At 42.1% G+C, this 19,768-nt stretch overlaps 1 long non-coding RNA gene across 1 annotated transcript in view; it reads right to left on the bottom strand.

The window, feature by feature from the left end:
- Positions 1-4,669: 4,669 nt before the first annotated feature.
- Positions 4,670-19,768, bottom strand: part of LOC139827162 (uncharacterized) — a 50,470-nt gene continuing 35,371 nt past the window's right edge. Inside the window, exons 3-4 of the long non-coding RNA XR_011737442.1 lie at positions 12,920-12,963; positions 4,670-6,970 (exon numbers count right to left, since the gene is read on the bottom strand). This is a non-coding gene — a long non-coding RNA (uncharacterized lncRNA). The remainder of the gene's footprint in view (positions 6,971-12,919; positions 12,964-19,768) is intronic.

Below are 19,768 nucleotides of genomic sequence, written 5' to 3' on the forward strand. Positions count from 1 at the left end.
GCTGTCTGTAGTATCCAACCATTTTAGTTAAGATGGCAAATGTATTGTCAAAAATGCAGTATTACGATGTCACTCTAGGAAAGAGCTGACCTGGGAAATTAAATAATCCTCAAAAAAAGCAAATTCTTACAAACAGTCACTAATCAAAAGAACTGATTCCCATTACCAAAACCTAAAAGACTGGGTCTGTCACCATCATCTGACTGTTTTAAGAAATGATGTTAGGTCTTAGCACATATAATACATTTTCCCTAAAAATGGGTTTTGAAGTTGACGTAAGATGGGAGATATCTATGAACTCAATCTCACAACCCCTTCCTCTTGCTGATGGTTCAACTGAAGCCCGTGGATTTCAATGGCGGTAAGTATAGGGAGTAGCATGAGCTCAAGAATGATTGCAAATTTATCTTAATCTAAAGTTAGCATTTCTGGGATGCCAATGTTCCTAAAGGTATTACAAGTATTCTTTCTGACATTAAAAATACACTAAAACAGATAAAAGGAATGGATTTACTGTGTTTTACATCTGTCCATCAAATCTTGAACATCAGTGTGATAACATCCCATATAATAAAATGAGCTGAAAAGAAAATATATGCACCAAAGTCTGCAGTTGTGAGACTAAGGCATTTAGCCCCATCTGTTGTTATGTGCTGAGTAAAATGGGAGAGGCTTCCTAGCAATGCAGCAACACAGCCACATAGATATATGATATTTAAAACAGTGCACAGTTTGCTGGAGGAACAAAGTGGGTTTGTTATTGTCTCATTCTGAGGTCTGAAAGCTGAACTTGGAGACAGTAGTTTGGAAGAAAATATAATTTTCTGTGTTCTATACCTGAATTTTGAAACTACCTGCGAGTTTTTCTCATACTTTCTTTTTGAATTAAACTTTCAATTTATTTCTCCTGCACAGCAGAAAATAGAATGGTCATCATGTGTGGAACAGCAAGGTTTTCTATGAGACAGAGGGCCAACTATTGCATATATCAACCTGAGTAATGAATCCATTCAGCAAAAAGAATAAATAATAATCATAAATGACTGGCTGATTCAATAGACATTGAAGTTAACTCTGTTTGCTGTCAATAGTCAGTGGATCATGACTATGATCCTGAACATTTCCATTCCAAATGCATGCTTTTACCTTGAATGAAATAACTTAGATTACCTCTTACTAACAATTCATTATATTATACAAATGTTTTTAACAGCTTTAGGAATTCATTTCATGTATGTGTACATATGCGTGGTATAATTTCAAATGAATTATATTGAAATTCCATCAATCTACTTTTTTTTTTCTTTTCCATTTAATATTATATAAATTTTGGTCTCATTTTTGAAAAAGTAATCAGAATTTTAAAGCATCAAACTATTACTTCATGATATTACATCTATAGATGTTCCTCTACCATTTTTTGTTCCAATGTTTTTGTAAATGTTCTTGGTATTTTGTGATATATTGTAACAGCATTCTGGGAAAGAAAAAAAGAAAAAAAAAAGAAGACAACTCCCTGCTTCTGAAAATGTGTGGTAACTGCAATTCTCCAGGGATGAAATATGTGTATAGAAATACTTTTTTTATGAAATAGAGAAAGAAGTATCAAACATGTTCTGGTTTTTATTCAATACACATCCTTTCTTAGGAATGTTTACCATACACTTAAATCTCTTACAGATTGTATTAGCTAACAGCTAAGAGATTTGGGGACTTTGGCACTGGAGATGGGTGAAAATCAGGAAAGCACCATCAGGAGACTGTGACTGTTCTCTCTCACCACACTGGCTTCTCTTAATGCCCTGTCATGGTTAGAAAGTGCTTGCAGCCTTCAGCATTTCCCACTACAGCATACCATCATATCCATGAACATACTCGTGTTCCCTCCTTCAAAAGAAGGTGAGGGCATGGTGTGTCCAGCCACTGGGCGTTGCACCAGAGCTCTGCTCTGACCTGGCAGGTTTTGCAGCCCCACTCAGTAAGTCCTACGTATTTACTTGAGGAAAGGCAACAGCATGGCTCACGATTAGGACAGCACTGTGCTTTCTACACCAAGGAGCTGGGCGCTGCTTCTGTATTGATGAGGATGAAAAGAATGTCAAAAAGCTGCCCTGTAAGAAATAAACCCCTGGAAAAAGGAGGAGTTAGCAGTGAAAGAATGACAGGATAAAGCAGTACGAGTGGGAATCGGGTGCAACGACTTGTGTAGGTAGGTTTCCACCTAACGTTTTATGAGGTTACCAGGACCCATCAGAGGAAGTATAGCTTCATCGTACAGTTTCCTCTTCATTCTGGCTATGAATATTACTAATATGAGCTACCATGTTCATGATTGCAAACTGCCAGTGAGAACTGAAAAAAGCAAGAGCTTTGAAAATGCAGGGTGTTACTTCCTTTGATACCTCACTTTATCAATGCAAGAATAATGGTTGCCCTTCCAAGCTAAAGTTTCCAGTCTGTATAAAGTAAAGACCAATTGAAAACAGACACAGTTCACTCCCAAGGACAGGTTTTCAAATATGGAAAAGATTGTCTGAATTCTCCACGGATTTTTGAGAAGATCTTGGCAGAATTTTCAAAGGATTAATTTTTTGGTTGAAGTCACCAAGACCATAGGTATTCTCAGATGATTATTATTAATTTAAATTGATCTGAATGAGGCCCTTTGGTGAACTTTAGGAAATACAGCAAGCTTGCTTTATTTGATTTGTGGTAACTTATTTAGGAAACAACATAATTGTCATGAGATTGAAGAATAACTTAGGTAGCAGTGTGACTCCCTGTTGCAATCATTTGGATTGAAACTGCATTACACAGGAAGTTTTGGAGAGAGGGTAGGGGAGAGGAGGGGAGGCCAGGGGCGGGGTGAAGAGGAGAGGAGGGGAGGGGAGGGGAGGGGAGGGGAGGGGAGGGGAGGGGAGGGGAGGGGAGGGGAGGGGAGAGGAGAGGAGAGGAGAGGAGAGGAGAGGAGAGGAGAGGAGAGGAGAGGAGAGGAGAGGAGAGGAGAGGAGAGGAGGGGAGGGGAGGGGAGGGGAGGGGAGGGGAGGGGAGGGGAGGGGAGGGGAGGGGAGGGGAGGGGAGGGGAGGGGAGGGGAGGGGAGGGGAGGGGAGGGGAGGGGAGGGGAGGGGAGGGGAGGGGAGGGGAGGGGAGGGGAGGGGAGGGGAGGGGAGGGGAGAGGAGAGGAGGGGAGGGGAGGGGAGGGGAGGGGAGGGGAGGGGAGGGGAGGGGAGGGGAGGGGAGGGGAGGGGAGGGGAGGGGAGGGGAGGGGAGGGGAGGGGAGGGGAGGGGAGAGGAGAGGAGAGGAGAGGAGAGGAGAGGAGAGGAGAGGAGAGGAGAGGAGAGGAGAGGAGAGGAGAGGAGAGGAGAGGAGAGGAGAGGAGAGGAGAGGAGAGGAGAGGAGAGGAGAGGAGAGGAGAGGAGAGGAGAGGAGAGGAGAGGAGAGGAGAGGAGAGGAGAGGAGAGGAGAGGAGAGGAGAGGAGAGGAGAGGAGAGGAGAGGAGGACAGTATGATTTATAGAGGATAAAACAGGTTCACCCATTTCCTGGTTATGGTCATTAACAGTGGCATAATTGTGCATAATCACTGTCCTATTCCTAGTATACATTGCTAGAGGCTGAATAAACTTTGCATCTGCATAGAAATTAAGATGCAAACATGAGTTGTGTTCATTGGTATGACTAGTGTAAAGTAAACAAAGGGTATTTCTTTTGTATATTTAAGGTTGAGAAACCTATTTTGTGAACAGCATGCTATCAGTGAAGACTTCACAGTTATTAAGTAACTGCAAAAGGACATGGTCAGCTCAATGATGGGAAAGGGAAAAGCCATATATAAAGAGCACAACAGTGTTGGGATACTAATAGGTACTCGTGGTTGTCCCCATCTGGGAAAACTGCAATAATTCTCCCTGTATCTTCCCATGTTTTATAACAAAACAAAAAGTGTGTTTAAGGGGAAAAGGGCTGAATGCCAAGCAGCAATTTTAGAATAAAGAATATAGAAAAGTCAGAGCAAAATGGATGATTTAATTTCTCATCATTATTCTACTGAAGAATTAAATTTGCAAGGTCATGTTGCGGCTTATTCAGTCAGAGGCATATCAGTGAAGGTAACTGGATTCAGATGAGTTCCCATCCAAGAGATATTTAAAGCAGCAACTGTTCTCTAAATATATGTACAAAACAGCGTTGTCTAGACTTGCATTGCATATTAAATCAAAGCTTGGCTTCCTGGAGTTGAAGGACTTTATTTTAGGCTCTTAACAAAAAAACTGACCCAAATTCTAAGATCCACATTCCCAGATTTACTTTGAGATAGCACTGTATTTCATTTGCTATGGCTTCCATGTACTTTATTCCTTTGTTTCTTTTTAAACTTTTCTACCAATACCTGTAACAGCAGAGGAATGTTTTATATTATTCCCATGCCTCACTACTACATAGTCATGGTAGAGGAGACACTAAAAATACTATTACCTGTAACCAGACCTATGCATTTACTGAATATATTAGATGAGTACTTTCTCTAATTAATTTCTTTAATATATAGCTGTATTTCAGATGTGTTTGCAAATGAATGGGGGAAGGAGTATCCAGAACATAAGATAAAGGAAAAAAGAGAAATTAAATTATTGTAGAAAGAATCTTATACTATATATATATACTATAATTTCAGGTGCTAACCAAATTTCCCTATTAACATCCACATTTTATTTTATTTTATTTTATTTTATTTTATTTTATTTTATTTTATTTTATTTTATTTTATTTTATTTTATCTTATTTTATTTTATTTTATTTTTTGTTTTGTTTTGTTTTGTTTTGTTTTGTTTTGTTTTGTTTTGTTTTCTTGATCCCCTCACTGAACTGCAGAGAAAGATATAATTTTAGATCTTTTGAACTACTTGAGAAATGTCTGTCAGATAGTTTTGATTGAATTTGTTAAAAACAGCTTACAGCCTTATCTTTATGAATCCAACTGCAATATGTAAAAATGATATCTCAGGTTTTTCTTTTAGCCAAATGCCTAATTTTTCTTCAAAAATCTATCCAGAACTGCTGGTAGAAGAGCAGCCTGGGCACTAGCAATATGTAGGGAATACCCAGATTCTTATCTTCTGCACAGGGAGAAGTGTCTCAAAACCTAATTTGGATTAGTCTCTGAATGAAAAGCAGAATCCACATAACATCGAAATAGGTAGGAGAGGAGGTATCCACCAATTTTATTTCTCTGTAACATCTCCTATTACACCCTTATATGGTAAAGGCAATGTACAGTTTTGGGATAGTTTGTGAAAAATAATATACAAACAGACATGGCAGGAAAAATGCGGTTACTTCTGTAATGGGGCAGAAAAAATCCCACCTTTTATCACCTAACACACCTGTGATTCAGCAACCCAAATGTTCATAAACCTCAGGACGTATTATTTCAGAAGCATCTGGGAAAGAACTGCAGTCTTGAGCACAAAATCTTTCCCATCCCATAAGCTTTAAGAGCTTTTAAAATTTTTATTTAGGAGAGGTAGACTTCTACTCTGTCCCCCACATAACTCCCTTCCCCCCAAACCTGTGTCACTACATCACTGTGCAGAAATAGCTCGCTGCTTCTGGAAAGCGGTGTTTGGTCAAACAGACAATTTGAAATATTTACAGAAGACATATTGGGCACTACATCCAGTTTTTCAAATCCCATGCTGATCTGTGAACCCATCATATCAGAGTTCTCCGCCCATTCACTTAAACCCACTCCTTAAATCCTGTGTGCCTTAATTCTGAGGATCCTTTGTGGCTCAGCTGGTCCATGTGTGCACTGTATTTCCTTTACTGCAACTCTACATGATAATCTCTCCAGTACAGGGCCTCAGTCCTTTGCCGTATGTCTTCTTTTGTACTTTATAGCACATGTGAATTAAAAAGTGTAAGAAGCATACCAGACAAAATTAAGTCCATGTGAAACCCATAAACCATTGGAGTAGGTTATTATAGGCCAGCCTAGTACCCAAAATGCAATTTTAATACTAAAGCTTAAACACCATCTTGGTACTGTTTTTATGAACTGGACCCCCAAGCACTGGGGAAATATTTATGACCCTAAAATAAGGGAAAAAAAATCTTTTTGTCTGTGGGAAAAGGCTGTCCTGGCTTGAAGAGGTTTTGGGGCTTTCCCTTGCCAAGGTCAGACAAGCATTTAGCAAATGTAATATCTTTGAAATATAAGCAGTTGTGAAGGACACACGAAACAGAATGATTCCACTTCTTCAGACACCACATGTATTGTGAAATTTAGCTTGCAAATGACGAGATGTCAGTTTTATAAGATTACTTTGTGTAAATATTTTAATCTTAAAAATGTTGTACCCCTTTGGTCTCACATATACAGCAATCTGGCTTTTTACTTATTTTAAAGAAAAATGAAAACATTGAAGTGGGATTATAACAGCTTTTTAATTTTTTTTTTCTGTATTCTAAATCATGCTTATTCACCCATACATTCCCTCTCTGAGTATTCATTTAGAAGGAAGGTTCTGCAATAGTCACATTTAATTTATCAGGGTGCAATAATTTGTGTTTCCCAATCATCTTGCAGACTTTGGTTCATTATACTATTGTTTCACATGAGTAAGTTAGCAAAGTTTGGATTGATTGACTCTAATTAACTAAAACTGGTTCCAGGCTGTGCATCTATTGTCATGGTAGCTAGCCACAAAGCCCCAAACTGTTCAGTAATGGCAATATAACATATTATCGATATGAAAACTCCAGAAATGTTTAATGTTGGGCTTGTCAGCAAATGAAAAAAGCAATAGTGGAGGAGGGAGAAAGGGACATTAGGACAAGCATGTCTCAGAAGGCTTGGGGAAAATGCAGCCTTCCAGAGCTGCTGATGCCGTGATCTTTTCACTTATTGTCATCTGGGCCTCCAACATGGAAAGAAATTCAAGGCGAGTTGGAGATGTGCGCACTGTTCTGTGAAGGAAAAATACATATTTTTTGTGTGTAAAAACAGACACGAAACCCTACACTAAGCGAAGACCTTCTGGAATCATGTATATGGACTTCTCCCTCCATATATTATAAAGGCAAAAGTATTTTTCCTTGGTTTTGTTAGTCCACTTGCATGATGTCTGAATCTATTTTCTGTTTACTGCCATCAAGAGAATCTAACCACTATTAAATACATTCTCTTATATGTGATGCTGGAGAACCAGATGCACCGAAAGCTTAGGTTAACAAACAAATATTCCATCTATTGACTTTGTTCTTTAGAGTCTTTCTGAACCTAAGTAAAAGCAATGAGGGCCTCAGAGGATGAGCTGCTTCTGCTGACAGTGGTGTGCAGCACCTTGGCACATCCAGAATGTGCAAGTCTGAAAGTGTAAAAGCTTTATACCGTAGGCTGTCTGCTCTCCAGAGATGCATCACCTGAAATATCAGCCTCTGTATATCAGTATATGCAAAACTGCAGTTAGAAAAACACTCACTGAAGTGACAATGTCAAGCACAAAAGCTCAGCAATGCAGGACTGGTTTCCTTTGCTTGACCTAGCTGTTGTGACTGCATTGCTGCAGCCTCCAATGTCTTGTTTGGGAGATATTTCTAAGACCTGTGGCAGGCAATGTTTTCAGATCCCAAGAAGCAATGATGTCTAGTCCTTAGTGTGCAACATGGGGCTGTCTTGCCTAGAATCACCATGATCCAAGTGACATGCATTTCTAATTTTCCTGTGTCCTGCAATTGCAAGATGTGCCATAACTCCACTCGTCATTGTGGGGAGTGCAGTCTCGCTTTTACAGACGCCCTTTATCCCAACCTCACACTATTTGCAGCTTCTGCAGCCTGAACAGAGCCAGTTTCACCCCATGGTATCTGGCTGCCCTAGGGGTTATGCAGGGGGCCACCCCATCACCTGATGGGGGTCAGCCCAGAGCGCCAGCCCCAGCTCCTTGGGGGCTGAGCCACCCTGCACAGGCAGCCTGGCTTCCTCTTCTCTCCAGTCTTTCCTTAGGCAAATATCTTCTGCCTTCCCTTCATAAAATATGGTAAAACACTGGCACAGGTTGCTTAGAGAGGTGGTAGATGCCCCATCCCTGGAAACACTCAAGGTCAGGCTGGACAGGGCTCTGAGCAACCTGATCTAGTTGAAGATGTCCCTGCTCATTGCAGGGGGTTGGACTAGATGAGCTTTGAAGGTCCCTTCCAACCCAAACTATTCTATGATTTGCCAAAATAAGGACTTGGATTTTTATGGTATGACCAGTCTCAACCTTTAACACATATACGCACTAGGGCGAGCAACACCTGTAGTTTCTCCAAAGTGGCACAACTCGTCACAGGCTGTTTCCAAGAAGCTCTTTGTAGTTTCATTTCTTCCCCAGCCTGGACGGAGGGATTGAGAGCAAGGCTGGCAGGTAGGAGCCATGGGGGGCCCTTCGGTCCCGGCGGGTGCACGCAAGCAGCTCCCATCAACTTCAGTGCAATTTACGTCCCTGGGAGTGATGGAATTGGGTCCCGGAGCCTGGTGCCAGCCTCGCTCTGACTCGCTGTGCGCCTCCGGGCAAGTCGTTTAACACCAGGCTGTGATACCTCTCATTGCACTACACATTACACCAAAAAGGGTCTTGCGCAAGTCAATGGAGCTACTTGTGGAGCGCTTGTACTTAGTAAGTGTGTCACAATCTGGCCTTCACTTAAGCTTCCCCTTTTATAGGAAATTACAGACTCATTTCCAAGGTTGTGGGGCTTAATTAGTTTATGTTTGCAAAACACATCTTATTGCTGGTGAAAGGGAATAACCATTATTACGATGATGATGTGTTCAGTGCATGGCAAGGTCTTGGGTCTGTCTAGGCATTGCTTCATTTATTCTGTATAAAATTAAAAGGAAAAGAAGTCCTTGCTTTGCAATAATTTAAAAACCTGTTTCTATGAATGGTACGCTCATTGTTTTGTTAGAAGTCCTAACAGGAACAAAAAACCCCACCAACTATTCCTGGGGAAAGAAGCCCCAAGACTGAGCCCAGGACACAAACCCAGTGGCCACTGCAGGGGGATGGGGGCTGACCAGCCATAGCAAATCTGTTATATGAGTGCAGTTCTGATCGACTTGGGTGACACCTTCCCAAACATAGACACCATTCCTTTTCCCAGTCTCAGGGTATTTTCCTTTTTTAACTCTAACATGGATCATACCTTTAAAGCCTGGCATTAGCAGTTTGTTTTTTCATCAGCTGTAATAGGTTTTTTTTGAATTCTGTTTTTTGTTGGGGTTTTTTGTTTTTTTAATCCAAGTATGGTTCTCATGGTGTAGCAAATGACATTAGGCTTTTGTAAATTCTTGCAGAATATAACAGATCATTGGTTTTATAACACAGTCACTGCTTTTGCATTCTGATGAGATTATTAGTAGCAGCCTAGAATACAACATCCCTGCATACTGTTAGTTAAAAAAAATAAAAGTTTACTAAATGGTCTCTTGTCAACTGTATCTGAAAATCATTATAGTTTCTCTGGTTTCCTTTACATGGAGGGCTTCTCCTGTGAGCTGGTGGGTTACATCAGTATGAAGTTACAGAATTATTGTAGAGATGCTGTTTATTTCTCTATAGCTCTGTTTGTTTTTCTACAGAAAAACAGATTTTTAAGTATTTATAAATTGATTGTAAAAATTGTTCGCATGCCCAAGATATGCAATATGGTATCTGAGCTCAGTAAATATATTTTTCCTTTCATATTTTAACTGCAAATACATTAGACAATTTTATCTCATGTCAAAGCAAATACAAATCAAGCCATTTTCTGATCTTTTCACACATCCTGTCTTGCAGCCCTAAGGCAGTTTCATTTGCCAATGAAGACATGAACCATCTGATCTTTTCAGGCCAAATTCCCTCTCTTCCACCCTGCATTGCAGCTCTCTGTTGTACGTCTGGCGTATGTCTCCCCCGATCGCGAGCTGGTGACCCACATGCAGCACCAACCCAGGGCCACACTTCTGACCCTGCTTATCGAGCAGAGGGGAAGGGAGACTTTTAGCTCAAATATAATTTTAGAAGGCTAAAAATGCTGGAATTTAAAGCTAGCTATTGACATGCAGCATATACTGTGCTTCCATCCTGTTATTAACATATATCTGTATTAACACCATGACAGTCCACCCTACAAATTGATACAATACCAAATAAAGAGCCTGCACTTTGCACTGTAATGACTCTACAGGAGCCATTACATCTGATACTGTCAATATTATACATTTTTTAAAAATGTATGAATGCATATTTAACTGAGAGATCTGATCTGCTCCAGCAGTTCTGGTCTATCAGAAACATAATATTCATTTTAAAAACCTCCTTGCATACATTTTACATTTTTACCTCAGAAGCCTAACACAAGGTCACATATACACATTTTATTTTTCGTGTCTGCCCCTGACTTGTTTGTTTCAAAACAAAACAAAACAAAGTGAGAAAGCTCTTAAATCCTGTCTCTGTTGCCTTCCCACATCAACACGAGCTCTCCCATCCCCTTTGCACCTCCCTCCAGCAGCTTTTGCTCCATGTCCCCAGCACAGCCTGGGAATGCATTTGCTTTTCGTGCAGCTCTGAGGAGTGACCAACCTGTATCTCAGCAGAAGGAGCATCGCCAGGCCTCTGCTGATTTACACCACTGCAGCTCATGGCCATGCCACCAGCCATGCACACACCCGGGGTGAGCGACATGCACCCACATACACGTGCACAGAAAGTGGGGGTGTGGGATGCCACCGGCACCCACAGATTGCCTGAGCTGTGAGGGAGAGGGGAACACAGCTGTAAAATCCTGACAAATGCATTTCTTTCCCAAATGACATCATGTCCCACAGTTTTGCAGACAGAGCAAACAGCGTCATTACCACCTCCTTGTCGGGTGCATTGGGGTGGGAGCATCTGATCTGGGGAGCTGATTTTGGGATGCCATGGACATCATGACCCCGTACCAGGGTCTAGACTTGAGCAGAAGGCCACTGGAGGCTCCCCTTCAGTTCTGCAACATTGCTGGTGGGAGACATTGAACAGTCCCAGGCACACCCAGCTCTTCTGAACATGCCGCTGTGCCACCCTGCAGCTGCCGGCCCACCCAGCCTGTTCTGAGTGTTGTGAGCAGAGGACATAGAAGTTCAGCCATCCTCATCATGAGAGACAGGGTGGAAAGACGTAGTACACAGAAAAGGCATCTACATGTTTGTATTCTGAAAAGCAACTTTTGTTTTTATTGCTGCCTTGCAGATGTTTACATGCAAGCAGTCTCACTCCCATTCCCAGCTGAATCTGCATGTACAAGTGTACCCATACTCCAGGCTAATGCAATAACCCCATATACCAGGCTAATGCGGAACGTGGCTTAACTCTGCATCTTCCTGGGGACCCGCAGCCCCTCCTCGTTCTCCAAAAGCGTTCCTCCTTCTCACCCATCACAGCCCTCCTTGGTTTCCTCCTTTATACCTCTACAGAGCTTTTACATTCGCACACACACGTGGGAAAGAACTAAATAATGCAATCAGTAGAAGAGCATACATTATTAATTACTCTTATGCATCCATAGATGTGCACTGTAGTTTTGAGGCTAGACATAGTTTGCCCACATAACAAGGATTTGGACTGTAATGTCACCAACGTTGCCAGCTCTGTAGCAAATCTTACTCATGGATTTTCCCTGAAAGCCCTCGTTCCTGGTGTCAGGTGATTGTGTGAGCAGCTGGTTTCTGTCACATGCAGCTGTGGTTTGAAAACATGTAGCTGAAAGGCTCTAGCATCACAGTATTAAGAGTCAGATATGCTTAGTTGTGTCTGTATTTGTGGGTCTTTTATCAGATATCATATGGAGAGGTGCATGTGCACATTAAAGGGCATGTGGAGGCAATGTGTGTACCGGGGGCAAAGGAGGCTGGTATAAGGCACATCAGCTCTTTGAGCACAAACAAGGCATATTTCAGAACTAGCTAGCAATGGCAGCTGTAACTGTTTCAGGAACTGTGGGTAAGCGTGCATTTCAGAGAAGCAATGAGTGGGGGATTTTGGAGGCAGTTTTGAGTGGAGGTGCAGTTTTTTGTACCCTGTGCTTCCTTTGCTTCCTGGGTGAGAGAATCTGAGTGTGGGTGCACATGCTATTGTGTTATGTCCTACATTAATACTGTACCCCAAAAGCTACTAATACTCAGTGCTGTGTGAGACCTCAAAATGACTGTCCTTCAGTGACAGACCTTCAACCCAGAGGTGGCCACCACTTTAATCAAGTGAACAACTTAGGACAGCACAGAAAAAAAATGTTTTACAAACAGTCCCTAATCTTACAGCTATCTCCCATGCTCTTATCAGAAGAGGAATTCAGTGTGCAAATATTATTAAAGAAGAAATGTATGAAATAATGAGGAATCATTTCTGTCAAATGGATATAAGATGCTAATTGGTGATGTGCTGAATCCCAGAGATGCTTGACATTCAAAAAGTGAGTGAAGTACGGCAGAGCATTTGTATAGGCCATCTGGAGATGTACACCATACTCTACACTTGATGAGAAAGTGGCATTAAACTGAAATTTCTGATTCCAAGACCTAAATATGCATCACTCCAGGCTTCAAATTTCATAGATTGCTGGGAAGATCACAGATAAACAGCAATCTGGCACATCTCCGACTAGAGGGACAGAAACACTTTGCGCTCCATTCCTTACAAAATTATTAATTATTTGAAGAACTTCCATACACTTAAGAAGCAAAACATTCTGAGCTCACTTTGCCATTTACTCACAGTTCTGTCTCCTGGGATAATTTGAATGTTGAATCTCTGTGCAGACAGGAATATCCAAAATACCGCGTCAGCAAACTATGGCACCATTACAGAGGAACAGCGTGCAAAGCACAGCCAGAAACATCATACAAACCTGCATGGTCATGCCCTCGGTTCTTTCATGACATCAGGATTTCTCTGGTAAGAGAACAAAAATATTGTAAAAGCAGGTAGTAGCAGTAGCTGTTCAACATCCCCTTTATCTAGTTTCCAGAAATCTGTAACTTATGTCACCAAACAATTTTTGTTCTTGCTAAAAGCTGTTCTTAAAAAGGACTTATACAGCATATTAAACTTTAAGATGATCCAGACGGTAGTGTCGAAGACATTAAATTGCAAATGTATACACTGCTACAGTCTTCATATATTGCCGTCAATTCTTTGCTGTCCTGTCAGCCCTGCAGGCTACATATGTCCTGAATCCTCTATGTCAGACGCTGTACTAATACAGAGCTACAAGTGAATCACAGCCCAGATAGTCTGCAAGCTAAGAAGAGGGGGCAGCTTGTGTCTGGAGAGTGCATAGTGGGAGACTTTCAGATAGATACAACATAGAGCTCTCAGCACAGCAGCTATAGAATTGGTGCCAATTTTTGTAAGTACCTGGAGAGGGGTGGGGGGAACACACACACACTCCTAAAGTAAACAAAGAAGTGAATCTGCTGATGTTTGTATACCCCTCTTCCCAAGTTCAAAGAAGAACAATGGAGAAAGCAAGGATGCACTTGCTTGGATGTAGCAGCTGGGTGGGTGGGAGCTCCTTGCATGGGCCAGGGAGCAGTCAACACCTCACCAGGGCCTAGAGCATGCAGGACATTGTAGGTTGGTTTGGAAGGCAGAAATTTTGAGAAAATGATATGGATAAAGGTTTAGGTATGGCTATTTATCCTTAAGGAGATATCAGAAAAACAGACAGCATGAAGGATCTGGCATAAAAATCTGTGCAGGACTGGAAAACAAATTTGTCTGGCCAGGAGAGATGAACAAGAGATCATCTGAAGGAGGGAAGAGGCAGGGAACAAGAACAACCCTTGCTGGTAAACATTTAGATGATACCTGAAAGAAGAAGTGAGAGAGCAAAACCAAAGAAGGGGGTAATGGAGACAGAGAAGCTGCAGGAGATTTCAGGAAATTGCGGTTAAAACTGCTGCCATTGATGGCCCCAGAACATGGGCCTGTGAGCTGGTCAGAACACTTTTCTCTCCTCACCACCAGACGACTTTTATGCTGTCTGGGAAATATTGAGAGCTTTTACCCCTTGTGCACATCTGCTACCTTCCCTGTGCCGTCAGGCCATGACGATTCATGAGGATGGGGTGTGGGGTTACAGAACAAAGGAGGGGGAAAAGAACTGACCCTAAGCAGCTTAATCAAGTTATTTTCTCTCAGCTGCTGTAACTATAAGCAAAGGAGTACAGACATCAGTAAAACTAGATTCCATAAGGAAAGAGTATCCAATGCAAACACAGAGCAGAGCAAATGTGCTGTTTCAGGTTTGTCTGGAGCTGCTCAGATGTGTCCCTGCTTAGTCAACTTTTGATGTCCCCTCTCATTGTCTTGCAAACTTCCTGAACAAAGTTCATATCTTAAATGCATTCTGCAAACTGTCTTGTAAAATGGCTTTGTATAAGACAGAGATTAAAAAAAAAAAAAAAATTGCACCATCTGCACTGATTCCTAGAAACAGATATCCAGGAGTCCAGCAAAAACTCTTAAATAAGCATATGAAAAACACGGCATGAGACCTTTGCTACTCCATACAGATCTTTAGAAGCAATGAATGCAGAAAGGATAAAGTATATTTCCTTTCTTATAGCATAGTTGAAGGTCTGGGATAAAGTGCTTAGAGCTTTTCACTAGTGCTAGTTGTAGGTAGGTTGGAGTTCTCTACCTCACAGGCTAGAAGTGCCTTTTCTGGTTAAAAGCCTCTGGAAAATATCTGCATATATAGTGGGTGAATACTACAACAGAAGCAAAAGGCTGCCCAGCCCCTCCCATTCTACCTGTAGGAAAGGCTTATTCACAAGTACCTTTTCATTTGGACTCATATTTGTATGAAAGCCAAAGAGAAAGAAAAGATGAGGCCATTCTAGATTTGTGTGGACCATGTGTGACAAAGGTGAGTAAATGTGACTGAAGTGCAAATGACCTGCACCCTTGTGGCATCAGGGAGATGTCCATCGACCCCCTAGCACTGCTGGGCAACTCATTCACCTGCCACACTGCCCACTGAGGTCAACAGGCAGAGACACTCCAGAGTGCAGTGGCAGGAAGCTGCTCCTCTTCTTCATGTGACTGATCTGCATAATTTCATGGACATTGATTCTCTGTGGTTCATCTGCCTTGTAGGATGTCACTGGGGAGCAATGGAGGCTCTGGTGCTATCCATGTGTTAATGATGACCAGCTCCTGCTCTGCTACATCAAGGTCTAATCCTCTTCTATCCACTGATGCTGAGCAAATCAGAAGAGCATTTCTGAGAAAGGTGAATTCAGGTAAGAGTTAACTATGCTGCACAGCAAAGCAAGTTTCCAAGGGGCTAGTCATGCTACGTTTTATGAAGCTGCTACCAGTAGCATGCAAGGGATGTGGTCTCCAAGTTATACTCAGTTCCTTATCAATCCTCAGTATCCATGTGGTCCAAGATTTCCAGACAAGTGGCCCATGCTGCTCTAGTCAGACCCATGGCAATGACTGATGCAGGCTGAAATATCCCACTGTGGCCTACAACCTAAGCATCATGCAGAGTCCCTCCTGTTGAGCAGGGTCTGCTATCAAGGCTATTCTGGGTGGTTTCAGATCAGTTGGACCTTTCTGCTTAAAAATATTTCCATGGTTTGAAGCAGCATAGTATCCACAGTGAACTTTTTGTCTTGCTTTTACCATCAACCTCCATTTGCAATGTCTGTGTCTCTTGGTGGTACGAAGCATGGAGCTGGCAGTGCTTGGAGACAGTATTCTTGGCAGAAGGTGTGTCATTCTGGCAGTGGTATTGCTGTGGTGATAATGATTCAAAGAAATGAGTAGATCAAGATCAAGTAGATATTAGACCAGCTGATATGTTCAGAGTAAATAGTCTCCAAGATAAAGAAGTCATTCTTCAGCTCATTCTCAGTAGCTTTTCCTGGGACAAAATATGGTGCCAAACAGCTTCTCATGCAGCCTCTGGCATGTTGTCAGGAATCATTGTCAAAAGACTGAGAGATGTTTCACTTCAAATTGTTATGGTGTTTGTTTATCCTCAAGATGCAGTTTCACATCTGGTTCCAAAGTATTTGGAACTGCATCCCACCCACGATATAAATCACTGAGCCAGCACAAGCTCATTTGGTTGCTTCAGATTTGTTCACAAATATTGAAGGCAGTTCAACATAATCTAGATCCTGATGGATCAGGTGCTTACATACTGCTCAGACATTGTCTGTCCTTCTGCAGAACCTTGCTTTAGCTGGTATAAACACCGTGTTGTGCTTTCAGGCCAGGTCTACAGAAGTGCAGCTGTGTGCTTTGCTTTACATCTGACCTTTACAGTTTAGGGATCTGCTCCTAGACTGATTCAGGGTTAATTAATGTAGAATTGTGGTCTGGCAGCAAGAACACCACACTAATAGCAGCATGTCAGATGGAAGAACTCCAGAGATCACCTTGTTTGCTTCTCTGTCACAAGACTGAGGAGTGAAACCAGAAAAAAAAAAAAGGAAATTTTACCTAATTTCTTCTTTAAAATTTGACAGTCGTGGCTACTCCATAATTTCCCTGAACAATTTGTGCTTGCCTTTCACTACTCTTTTTTTTTTTTTCCAGAAAGGTTTTCCCAATGTCTAAATGTAGTCTTTGCTAATATCTATTGAATTTATCACTTCCTGTCCTACCAGTTAGGCTATACTCTTAATATTAGGCTTTGATCATTTATTGTTAACACAGATATCAATGGATTTATAGAGTTATCAGACACAGTATTTGTGGACAACTTTCAATTGGGTAATTAATCATTGCATCTGTTTTCTGTTATTGTGATTCCAATTCTGCATGTGTATACATGATTGATTTTTAGGCACACAAGTGGCCCCATTAAAGACAATGACACTTGTGGATTTGCAGCTGAGCACATACTTGTAGGTTTGCAGAGTCAGGATTATGGTGGTAAACACATTGTCATATAAAAATCCTCTAATTTCAGTCCTGGACTTCAGTTATCTCAGGTCATAGGTAGTCCTTCAAACCAGAAGTGTTGAAAAGTCATTACTGACATTCAGTAACTTTAAAAGTCACTAACTGGTTTATGGCTACACCAAAATGATCATGGGACTGATACTGTCACAGACAAAGGGTGGTTTGGCAGACCGAATCATCATTAGCAGGACAGTATATGTCAGAATAATTCATGAAGCATTTGCACCTTAAAATATTTTTACAAAGATTATCTAGTAGAGGTACTCAATATTCCTCCATAATAATTGCCGATGACATTCAAAATTTTGGAAAATAAATATGTAATTAAAGACTGATTTAAGTAAGACACAGATAATATTAGGTTATGACCTCAATTTAACACTTCAAAGTGACTGACTTCAGGGAATGACTTTGAAATATGTGTTATTTTGCCCATCCCATGGGTTTTGATTAAAAAGTATTCAGACTATTTCGGATTGTTGCTGAGAGAAATTATGAAAAAGCATTTTATTGTGATTTGAATGAAGGATACAATTCTATAATAAAATTGCACCAACTGAACTGCCTATTCATTATGCTTTTTAAAAATCTGATTATAAATTTTGAACTTCCTGAGAATCCTAGACTCTTCATACTAATTAAATTTGCCCAGTAAATATTTTGTAACAGATGCTACAAATAGTTGCAATGTCAGACAAGATGCAGATCCCTTGCTCCCAGTATAAGGATTTAAGAGTTAAACACCACAGGGAAAAAGAAAATCCTGGAGAATAGAAGGGATGCAACTGTAAGCAACCCTGATTATCCTTGGAGTGGGTTCAGTGACTCCTCAGAAAATGCATACCCTTGGATTGGAAAATTGCTGGAAAGGCCAAAGAACAGTCAGTCCAAAAGCTGACTTATTCAGGGCTTGGCAGGTAACTCCGAGGTTGGACACATTGGAGGTGTCTGCCAGCATGCACAAGAGAAGCTGCAAGAACTTGTGTTTCTGCTGCTTTTCACTTCTCCTTCTTTTACATGCAAGTTGAGCCCTTGCCAACAAGGAGGGACAACACCACTGTATGCGGCCTGGAGCCAAGTCTCTCCTAACCCTCCCAGCGAAGAACTTGGAAAGGGAGAGCACATAGTCAGTGTTGTTTTCTCCATGTTAAGGACAGGCAGCTGCAGGGGCTCTTTCACTGGGGAGCTGCCTCACTCTCCACGACCTCAGCTCCCAGCCAAAGGCACCAGGCAAAAGACAAGGTACATTTTCCTGAGTTTTAGGATGCATGTTTGTCTGTGCATTGAGATGTGTGTGCCTGTGCTTGTTGTGAGCTCCAGAGAGCATGTGGACAGCCTATGCTTTTTGTCTCTCAGTACACCAGTGCACAGCAGTATCATGCCACAAAAGCACCTTGCTCCTCTTCTGTAGCTCCAGGATGTTTCCATCAGGCACCAGTGCCATAGCCACTGTGGTGTGAACAAGATGAAGGATATCCCTGAGGCTAAGGAATTAGTGGGACTAGCTGCTGCCCTCTTCTTTGGGCTGCACTGATGGTGGCAGCAGGACACGCTCAACCTGGTGTAATGGAGCTTGGGCTGAGCTCTTTGCTTTCCTGACAATTAGCCTGGAAACCATCCTACACTCATCATCTGCTCCCCTTATTAACTCACTGCAGGAAAAAAGCTGAGGGGAGAGGGAGAAAAGAGCAAACTGATATTTCGCTGTGGCTCTTCCCCACCCCACGGGAACCCTGGGACTTTCCTTTTCCCCAGGGAAAGCTGAGCTTGACCACTGGCAGATAGGAGGGAAATACTGCTATGCCAAGTTGACCCACCCATGTAGAATACCAAACAAATATGTTTGCTTATGTACCATCTCAGCAGCAAATGCTCTCGTTCTGGTCACGTATGACTTTGCTCTTGTAAGTCTCAGGTGCTACTTGGAGGCTGCAGCTCTTTGGGTTTCTCTAGGGGCTCAGCAGAATGACAAGCAAAGGGCCTTCATGCACTTACAAGGCTGAGAGAGGAAAATAACACATCATGTTGCACAGGGCTTGGAAGATCCCATGTCATTCCATGGGCTGGCTGCCAGTAGGCACAGGATCTACCAGCATCTCTGCCAGTGTCTTCCTGCAAGTCATGGCATGCAGCCAGAAGCATGTCCTGACTCTTCACCTCTTGGTGAAGACCTCTTAGCTCACAAGCTGGTCTGCAAGACTGCCTTCCCACCACAATCACTGCACAAAGACCCACAAGAAGCACAAATGCCATGGACCACCGAGTGCAGCAGGAGCCCCACCACAGTCCCCCTCCAGGAAATTGCTGTTCCCAGCGGTACTGAGGGTGCCAGCCCTTGCAGTGGTCTGCCCACCTGGCCCCTCTGCTCAGCAGCAATGCCTACCCTATGTCACATCCCCTGCCCTACTTGTTGGGATGATGACCTATCCCCTCCTCACACTCACCATCTTGCTTGCATGCATGGCTTTCAATGATGAGTTGGCCATGACTGCTGCTGCCAGTTCCCTCAGCAATGTGCCATCTTGGCTGAGCTAACATCTCCCCATGAGGAACAGGAGAAGTCTGAGAAAAGAGGGACAAAATGGAGAAAGAAAACTGGTGTTTCCTACTAAACCAGACAACATATGAAACTATGTGACTGGGACATTGAAGGTGTGAATGCAAAAGGCCAGTGAATATGGAAGTCAGACCCCTCACTTTTAAACAAGCAGTAAATAATGTATTAAATTTCCAAGTGGCAATACAAAATACTCAGTCTGTCTGACTTAAC

Source organism: Patagioenas fasciata, chromosome 2, assembly GCF_037038585.1.
Source record: "Patagioenas fasciata isolate bPatFas1 chromosome 2, bPatFas1.hap1, whole genome shotgun sequence".
NCBI lineage: Eukaryota > Metazoa > Chordata > Aves > Columbiformes > Columbidae > Patagioenas > Patagioenas fasciata.